We start from the raw sequence: 10,773 nt of genomic DNA, 5'->3' as shown, positions 1-10,773 counted from the left end.
TGGACAGCGAGGCCTGGGGGGCTACAGTCCATGGGGTTGCAAAGAGTCGGACACGACTGAGCGACTTCACAGAACAGAAAACAACAGGAGGCATATTCCAGAGCATAAACTGCTCCTCTCACCGCTCCCAATATTTCAAGAGGACCGAGAACTAATTTAGGCTTACAATGAAAGCTTGGCCACTATAGATCCATAAAGAGAAACTCATGGAAGAACTACAGACATTTCACTGACTAATAATGGCGATAGTGGTAAAGAGCAAAAAGAGACGTGGGTTCAATCCCTGGCTGGAGAAAAATACCCTAGAAAGAAGATGGCAACCCTTTTCAGTGCATTTGCCTAGGGAACCCATGATAAACTTGTCAGGTTAGAGACAGCTCACATGACACACAGACAAATATGACTGGAATGACTCAGCACACACAGAGCTATAAAAGAGAAACCCTCCAGCGCTGTGACAAAGGCCACTGGCAATAAGGTCAGTCAGTTCAGTCATTCAGTAGTGTCTGACTCTTTTCGACCCCATGAACCACAGCACACCAGGCCTCCCTGTCCATCACCAACTCCTGGACTTCACTCAGACTCACGTCCACAGAGTCAGTGATGCCATCCAGCCATCTCATCCTCTGTCGTCCCCTTCTCCTCCTGCCCCCAATCCCTCCCAGCATCACAGTCTTTTCCAATGAGTCAACTCTTCGCATGAGGTGGCCAAAGTACTGTGTTTCAGCTTTAGCATCATTCCTTCCAGAGAAATCCCAGGGCTGATCTCCTTTAGAATGGACTGGTTGGATCTCCTTGCAGTCCAAGGGACTCTCAAGAGTCTTCTCCAACACCACACTTCAAAAGCATCAATTCTTTGGCGCTCAGCCTTCTTCACAGTCCAACTTTCACATCCATACATGACCACTGGGTCATAGCCTTGACTAGATGGACCTTTGTTGGCAAAGTAATGTCTCTGCTTTTGAATATGCTATCTAGGTTGGTCATAACTTTCCTTCCAAGGAGTAAGTGTCAGTCAGCATCCGCAGTGATTTTGGAGCCCAAAAAAATAAAGTCTGACACTGTTTCCCCATCTATTTCCCATGAAGTGATGGGACCAGATGCCATGAACTTCGTTTTCTGAATGTTGAGCTTGAAGCCAACTTTTTCACTCTCCTCTTTCTTCAAGAGGCATCTGCATATCTGAGGTTATTGACATATCTCCCGGCAATCTTGATTCCAGCTTGTGCTTCTTCCAGCCCAGTGTTTCTCATGATGTACTCCACATAGAAGTTAAATAATCAAGGTGACAATATACAGCCTTGACGTACTCCTTTTCCTATCTGGAACCAGTCCGTTGTTCTAACAGTCAGTCCAGTTCTAACCGTTGCTTCCTGACCTGAATATAGATTTCTCAAAAGGCATGTCATTTGGTCAGGTATTTAATCTGTTTCCTTTACAGCTTTCAGGGGTGGGGCCCGCATTAGTCAATCTATGCAGCAAATGCCTTCTGGGCTTATAAAGACTTGGGTTGTGACTGGCTGTCACTCTACATCATGTAAATTAAGCCTGATGAGGTACACGTTTTTAAAACATAGCTAAAACGGGTGAGTTAAGAAACATAAAATGATTCCTTTTCTTAGGGAAAGATCAATTGTAAGTGAAACCACTCAGACAGTGTCCTCTCCCTCTTACTCTCCCAAAGGAAGAGAAGAACGATCATCAATGGCCAGTGGCAGCTACAGAAGCAACACCAAGGACCAGCTTCACGCTCAGGAGAGGACACTGCATCTCCTCCTCATGGTTTTGGGTGCTCTACACATTCAGAGAAACTTCTCTAGTAACAAACTATAGAAATGATCCCTGAAAGTATAGTCTTAACCTCCAGCCCCCGGCCGCTGCCAGGTCTGTGCTAGCTGTGAACTTTTCACTGAGGGCAACACAGTTTCCCCACCACTTCGTCATTTTTTCTTCTGCTGGGAAAAAAAGCAGAAAGAGCTCTTGCAATACAGCTTTCAAATGCTGTCACTTATCAACTCATTTGAACATTTTCACTGAAAATGTAATTTAACGTTTTTTAAAAAATCAAACTTAATTTACATAATACAGAGTGACAGCCAATCACAACCCCAGTCTTTAAAGCCCAGGAGGCGCTTGCTGCACAGATGGACTAAAGCCGCCCTGCCCCTGAAAAGGAAAGGGAGGGTCTTTGCTCCTGAGAACCTAGCTGATTCCACTGATTACTCAACCTTCAGTCAGTTCAGTTTAGTTCAGTTGCTCAGTCGTGTCCAACTCTGAGACCCCATGAATCGCAGCACGCCAGGCCTCCCTGTCCATCACCAACTCCAGGAGTTCACTCAAACTCACGAGCGGCTGCATTCAAGCCTATTCAAGAAGTCAGACTTTAAAACTCTCATAAGAGATCACCATGACTAAGGCAGAGACAGGGACTGGGTGGCTGACAACCAGCTCTGGAAAACAGAACCTTTGGGGTTTTGGCCACAGGATTGCACTATCTGTTCACACTTTCTGATTTTTTAAAATAAAGCTGACTGCTGTCTTTGACATCATTTCTTCTCCTGACAAATACCTGAGTGCTAACTCTGACAAAACTAGCTACTATTTATTGTGAGTTTGCCAGCACCATTCATCATTTTAACTGCTTTAACTATGAGACCAACACAAGTATAATCGTCCCATTTTTATGGATGGGGGACTAAGGCACAGAAAGGCCTCAGGTTACTGGCCTGAGGTCTGTCAATAGCAGAGCTGGTAGGTGTCACCTTAACCATCATCCTGGTTTGGCTTTCTATGTGCTAAAGATTACTCTAGGTACTGGGCAAACAGAGGTCCCTACTCTCACAAAAAGCTTACACCCTGCTAGGGGAGAGAGATGACAACAATTACCCAGAGGATGAGACGATGAGGCATGCAGAGGATGATAAGAGTCCAGAGAGGGATTTGATGGCCACTTCAGATTTGGGTGCTCAGGGAAGGCCTCTCTTTGGAGGTTGCATTTAAGTGGAGAAAACAACATCAACAAGCAGGGCTACTCTTCGCTGCGGTGTTTAGGTTTTTAGGTTTCTCTTTCTTGAGGCAGAGCTCAGGCTCTAGAGCACTTGGGCTTAGTTGCTCTGTGGAGGTTGCAAAAAACCATGTTTTTTCCTTCTAACACTTGCAATGAGACTTCTTAAAAGAATTGTATTCTTGCTCTACTCTATAGCAGAGGCTGGTCACTTACTGCTTACTTTTTACCTGTTCCAGTTCACCTGGACTACCTGTTCTTCGGTGAACTTTATGTAAAATATTAATATTTACTTTTTAAAAATCATTTTAAAATTTATTTATTTTTGGTTGCCCAGGTTATTCGTTGCTGTGCTCAGGGTCTTGAGATGTAGTGAGTGGGGTCTACTCTTCATTTTCTCTTGTTTCAGAGCGTGGACTCTGCGGCGTGGGGCGGGAGTGGCGCAGTTCACTGGTTGTGGCACACAGGATTTAGTTGCCCTTGGCATGAGGAATCTTCCTGGACCAGGGATGGAACCTATGTCTCCTGCCAACGCTGTACACTGTACCACCAGAGAAGCCCTCAGTATGTCATTTTGATGTACAATTCTTTGAATAAGGTATGTAATTGTGTCTTTACCTTCTAATTGCTTTCTGAGAATCTGCTTCTCAAGTTATAACCTTCAGACTGGTTAAAATAAAATTTTTGTTTCTTCTTGACATTGAATTGAAGTTTCATCAACAAACCAACCCCCAAGTCCTGTCAACCCTGCCACTTAACATCTCTTTCAGATCTCGTCTTTCTCTATCATCCCTACCATCATCTGCCAGGGAGATGCATGCAGTATGTTTCAGTGGTCCCCACATTGGGCACCCCACCCCTCCCCAGAAGTATAATCACAACATAGCTTTTATTTATTTTTATTAATTAATTAATTTATTCATTTCATTTTTGACTGTGCAGGTCTTTATTGCAGCACGGGGGCTTTCTGTAGTTGCAACGAGCAGGGGCTATTCTTCGTTGCAGTGTGCAGGCTTCTCCTTCTCCCGATGAAGAACACAGGCTGCAGAGCACACAGACTTAATTGCTCTGTGGCATGTGGAGCCTTCCCAGAGCAAGGGTGGAATCTGTGTCCCCTACATTGGCAGGTGGGTTCTTAACCACTGGTCCACCCGGGAACTCCCGCCACACAGCCTTTAGAGTGACCTTCAAATGTACAGCTGATGTCACTCTTTCAACAGTGCCCACCACCTTTAGTTTTCTGTCCACCACCTTTTGCCAAATTCTGCCTTCCGTCATTCCTCTTCTGGGCTAAAGTCCTGTGGGCTTCCCAGGTGGCACTAGTGGCTGAGAACCTGCCTGCCAATGCAGGAGACATCAGACACGAGGGGTTCGATCCCCGGGTTGGATGATCCCCCCGGAGGAGAAAACTGCAACTGACTCCAGTGTTCTTGCCTAGAGAATCCCAAGGACAGAGGAGCCTGGCAGGCTATGGTCCATAGTGTCACGAAGGGTCAGACAGGACTGAAGTGACTTAGCATTCACACACACGTCTTATTTCCTTACCTTGAACTGAGATATGGAGAAATAAATCACCGTAAAGGACAGGAAGGGGTCTGCCTACATGTGTCAGGAAGGAGTGACCTGGCTAATAGGAGAGTAGAGAAGGGGAAAATAACTGTTTCAATACCCTTGGTCGGCCCACCCAAGCATGAAAATAAACCCTCAAATCATAATACCCATAACTTCAATCAGGAAACTAAAACACCAAACTGCATCCGACAAATTTTCCTTCATTTCAAGGAAAAATCACAGTTTAGGACGTCCCTGGTGGTCCAGTGGTTAAGACTCCATGCTTTCACTGCAGGCAGTGTGGGTTCCATCCCTGGTCAGGGAACTAAGATCCCATAGGCCGCATGGTGTGGTCAAAAGAAAGAAAAACCACAGCTTACACAAAAGTTAGGTAGGGGAAAAAAACACAACATCTATTACATAGGTTAAAAAGTATTGTATAATTTGAACATGTGAAAAAAAAAATACAGAAAACAGCTCCTAATGGCAAATATCCATCTACCTTCTGGGACAGTAACAGGGGGTGAACCACTCAGAAGAGTCCCCTGCCTCATACTCCTCCCGAGGAAATGCACAGTCATCAGCGGCAAATGGCAATTAGCAGCACCAACAGCTGAGCTGACACTCAAGAGAACGTACCTCCTTGTGGATTTCAGATTTCGAGGACTCCACACAGAAACGTCTCTAGTAACAGCAGATTATAGAAATAATAACTCCTAAAACCAGTCTTGACTTTAACCTGGCAACCTCCGTTGGATCCATGGCAGCCACACACTTTTTATGGATGGCAGCATTTTCCAACATTCTTATTTCAGAAATACCATATAAATGATTTTCAAACTGTTGGTACCAAACCAAACTTGGGTCCACATGCAGTAAAGCCCATCTACTGACACAGGCTGTGGTGAAGAAAGGCACAGGGTTTATCCCAGAGCACCAAGGAGTTTGGGCCTTTTAAGCACTGGCTACCTGGCCTCCTTTTCATACTGTCCGAGTCAAAGCTATGATTTTTCCAGCAGTCATGTACGGATGGGAGAGTTAGACCATAAAGAAGGCTGAGGCCCGAGGAATAAAGGCTTTCAATCTGTGGTGTTGGAGATAACTCTTGAGAATCCCTGGGACTGCAAGGAGACCAAACCAGTCAATCCTAAAGGAAATCAACCTTAAATATTCATTGGAAGGACTGATGATGAAGCTGAAGTTTCTATTCTATTCTCTGGCCACGTAATGGGAAGAGTCGACTCATTGGAAAAGACCTTGATGCTGGTAAATTTTGTAAGCAAAAGGAGAAGAGGGAGGCAGAAGATGAGATGGTCAGAGAGTATCACTGACTCAATGGACATGAATTTGAGCAAACTCCGGGAGAGAGCAGAAGACAGAGGAGCCGAGGTAGGCTGCTGGCCATTAAGGTCCAAAGAGTCGGACATGAGTAAAAAGAACAAAAAATCTGTCAGGTAAGTAAGAAAGATTATGTACCTCAACTCCTAACAAAATAAAAAAATTACTTAAATGTGGTTTCCCTCGTTCATTAGGAAACTACTATTTCTATAGTACTGTAATAGTATTTCTAAGTACTACTTCTACAGTGCTTCCAGGCCATGTACATGGATCACACCATTTAATCTTCAAAATAACCCTAAAAATAGAGGAAATGGAAATTTATGTAAAATAAAAGTAATCAAAAACTTTGAAGAAGCAAATACAATCAAGCAAATATCCTTGATGAAATAAATGAAAATGTGAGAAAAGGAATATGCGATAAATAGGATTAAAGGATTAATTTTCAAGGTTCAACAATCTCTTGAAAAGGTACAGATACAAGTTTTTTTAAGTACAGCCATGAAAATCCTTCCAGACCCCAGAGGATGAGGAATAGTAACAGAGAATAAAAGGGGTTTAACATTAATGAACAGCGATAGTGGGAACAAACCCGCCTGCCTATGAAGGAGATGTAAGAGATGTGGTTGATCCCTGGCTCGGGAAAATCCCCTGGAAGAGAGCATGGTAACCCACTCCAACGTTCTTGCCTGGAAAACCCCATGGACAGAGAAACCTGGCCGGTTACAACCCACAGGGTCACAGTCAAACAACACTGAAGCGACTTCACACACACATACACATATATTAAATATATACATGACACATATATGTTTAAAAAAACAAAAAACGAGTTTCATGATGAACGACCCCGCTGCTACACTAGCACGTAAGACTGAAAATAGTAACCTTAAGAGAGCGCTTAAGATCATGAACTCCTTATTGCCAAATTCAAATTTAAACTGAAGAAACTACAGAAAACTACTAGACCATTCAGGTATGATCTAAATCACGGTAATAGGGTGGAAGTGACAAATAGATTCAAGGCATTAGAATCTGATAGAGTGCCTGAAGAACTATGGATGGAGGTTCATGACAGTGTACAGGAGGCAGTGATCAAGACCATCCCCAAGAAAAAGAAATGCAAAAGGGCAAAAACGTTGTCTGCAGAGGCTGAGAAAAGAAGAGAAGCTAAAGGCAAAGGAGAAAGGGAAAGATATATCCATCTGAATGCAGAGTTCCAAAGAATAGCAAGGAGAGATAAGAAAGCCTTCCTCAGCGATCAAGGCAAAGAAACAGAGGAAAACAAAAGAATGGGAAAGACTAGAGATCTCTTCAAGAAAATTAGAGATACCAAGGGAACATTTCATGCAAAGATGGGCTCGATAAAGGACAGAAATGGTATGGACCTAACAGAAGCAGAAGATACTAAGAAGAGATGGCAAGAATACACAGAAGAACTATACAAAAAAGATCTTCGTGACACAGACAACCACGATGGTGTGATCACTCATCTAGAGCCAGACATCCTGGAGTGCAAAGTCAAGTGGGCCTTAGGAAGCATCACTACGAGCAAAGCTAGTGGAGGTGATGGGATTCCAGTTGAGCTATTTCAAATCCTAGAAGATGATGCTCTTAAATTTCTGCATTCAATATGACAGCAAATTTGGAAAACTCAGCCATGGCCACAGAACTGAAAAAGGTCAGTTTTCACTCCAATCCCAAAGAAAGGCAATGCCAAAGAATGTTCAAACTACTGCACAATTGTACTCCTCTCACACTCTAGCAAAGTAATGCTCAAAATTATCCAAGCTATGCTTCAACAGTACAGGAACTGAGAGCTTCCAGATGTTCAAGCTGGATTTAGAAAAAGCAGAAGAACCAGAGATCAAATTGCCAACATCTGTTGGATCATAGAATAAGCAAGAGAATTCGAGAAAAACATCTACATCTGCTTCATTGACTACGCTAAGGATCACAACAAACTGGAAAATTCTTGAAGAGATGGGAATACCAGACCACCTGACCTGTGTCCCAAGAAATCTGTATGCAGGTCAAGAAGCAAGTTAGAACCAAACATGGAACAACAAATTGGTTCAAAATTGGGAAAAGAGTATGTGAAGGGTGTATATTGTCACCCTGCTTATTTAACTTACATGCGGAGTACATCATGCGAAAAGGTGGGCTGAATGAAGTTCAAGCTAGAATCAAGATTGCCAGGAGAAATATCAACAATCTCAGATAGGCAGATAACACCACCCTTATGGCAAAAAGCAAAGAGGAACTAAAGAGGCTCTTGATGAAGTGAAAGAGGAGTGGAAAAGTTGGCTTAAAGCTCAACATTCAGAAATCTAAGATCATGGCATCTGGTTCCATCACTTCACAGCAAATAGATGGGAAAACAATGGAAACAATGATAAACTGTTTTCTTGGGCTCCAAAAACAGTGCAAATGGTGACTGCAGCTATGAAAGTAAAAGACACCTTCACTCCTTGAAGGAAAAACCATAACTAACCCTAAACAGTCCACTCCAGTCAAAGAAAAAGTTTTGCCAGTAGTCACATATAGACGTGAGAATTCGACTACTAAAAAAAGCTGAGTGCCGAAGACCTGAACTATGGTGTTGAAAAAGTCCCTTTGTACTGCAAGGAGATCCAGCCGCTCAGTCCCTAAAAGAAATCAGACCTGAACATTCACTGGAATGACTAGATGCTGAAGCTACAGTCCACAGCGGTAAACTAACTCTAACATTCATTTTTACAAATAAGACAACCACTGAAAAACCCTTACAGTGCTTCGCAAACGCTTGCCATGTGTTCCACTTCCTGAAACAGGAGGAAGCCAAGCCAAGCCTACTCCAAACACAACACCGCGTAACAGAACCTAAGAGAAATTTCATACAGAAGACAAGACTACCAAAACCAACAAAGTCTCACTTTTCAGAACATCAAATACAAACGAAACCACTCAGACGGCGTTTTCTCCCTCTAACTCTCCCAGACGGGAGAGAAGAACGATCATCAACGGCCAATGGCAGCTGCATCAAGCAGCACCAAACGCCAACTTCACGCTCAGGAGAAAACGCTGCGTCTCTTCCTCGTGGTTTCGGGTGCTCTACACGATCAGAGAAACTTCTCTAGTAACGAACTATAGAAATGATCCCTGAAAGTATAGTCTTAATTTCTACCGGCCAGCCGCTGCTGGGTCTGCGGGAGCCGCTCACTTTCTACTGACGGCCACACTTGTGTCGCTCCCCTCGCCGCCTCACAAACATTTTCCATATTACATCCTGAAACTTGGTAAAACGGCAAACTTCAAAATACCATATTCGCTCGGAAATAGCCCAGAAACACTTCAAAGCCGCAGTACGCCTCATTAGCATACGGCTTCCTGGCACCCAATCGCAGGCGGCCGCTTCCGACTCCTACTCCAGCCTGCCGTCGCCCCAGCCACCGCATCCCGAGCTCCGCACCCAGGCAGGGTTGCCGCGCCCCTCTGCAGGCCGAGCGCACGCTTCCTGCCACCGGTCCGCGTGGACGGCCTCTGCCTGCTGAAGTCCGCCTGCTTGGAGAGGCCAGGTTTCTTTTGTCTTGAAAGAGAGGTGGGGGCGAGGAGGGAGGAGAAAACACAGAGAACTAGTCTAATCCTGCATAGTAACAAAGGCACCCACGGTGGTTTATGAACGTCTTCTCCACGAATAAGGCATTTTAACCCATGGTCTCACTTCCTGCTGTAAAGGGAAAGGGTGTGGTTATGTCCCCATTCTCACACAGCTGGCTGGAGCACCTGTCACAAAGCTCCTCAAGGGAACCACAGGTGCTACTAGGTACCTGTGGCACTTGATCAAGCCCGGTTCTTTCTGGAAAACCACGGTGTCTGCATCAGGCGGCCTGAGCTCCAGTCAAGTTCATTTCTCTAAGAAAGCATTACATACACCATCTCAAACTTTGGTCGTGAATGACTGATCTTCCTGGCTTCCACATCTCACAGGAAGCCAAACCATTTACTTGTGGCAAAAGTTAGTCCCAGCTTCTCCTCAAAGAACACACCTTACCTACGATGCTGTGTAACTGTCACTTAACTTCCTGTTGTAAAGACGTTTCTGCCCCAGGTCTTCCAGCATGCCAGAAAGCACAGTGCTCTGTGAACATGCAGTCCGTGGTTTTCTGAATCAACCACATTTTTTCATTGCATCACAGGAGCAAAAGGGGACGACAGAGGATGAGATGGCTGGATGGCATCACTGACTCGATGGACGTGAGTCTGAGTGAACTCTGGGAGTTGGTGATGGACAGGGAGGCCTGGCATGCTGTAATTCATGGGGTCGCAAAGACTGAGCGACTGAACTGAACTGAAATGAACATGAATAAGGTGACTATCATTTCATCTCATCCTACCACCTCTAGTTGAGCAGTTCCTTAAGTGTTAAAGAGTTATAAGGTCCCTTCCAGTCATTTTCACACAAGAGCCCCTTGTCTCTGGTCTCAGCCCTTCCGTATCCTTTCTCCTTTCCTCCAACCTTTCTGGGGACCCCTCACATTCCACGCCAACCTTTGGCCTCCTTTGAGCAGTTTCTCAGCTCTCCTTACCTCTTTGGATGCTTCCCGTCAGCTTCCCAGCTAACAGTGACCACACTGTGTTTTGTTTCCCTAATTACCTTTCTAAGTGCCTCTACCTACTGTGTTATAAATGCATTTACTTCTCCCTTCTAAACTGTGAGGTGTTTAAAGCAAAAAGAGTGAGCACCTTTTGGCAGCTCTTTGCAGGAGCTCTTTGCAGGAGGTCCCCTTTGTCTTGTCACTTTAGCAAAGCTATACAGCAAGTAACCTTAAACTAGGCATCCCCACACTCCACTCATCTCCTGGCCCTAGCACACCTTCCAAATCTTTTTTTTTTCCCTT

Source organism: Bison bison, unplaced genomic scaffold (assembly GCF_000754665.1).
Source record: "Bison bison bison isolate TAMUID 2011002044 unplaced genomic scaffold, Bison_UMD1.0 scf7180017864472, whole genome shotgun sequence".
Taxonomy (NCBI): domain Eukaryota; kingdom Metazoa; phylum Chordata; class Mammalia; order Artiodactyla; family Bovidae; genus Bison; species Bison bison.
Note: the sequence above shows the minus strand (reverse complement) of the source record.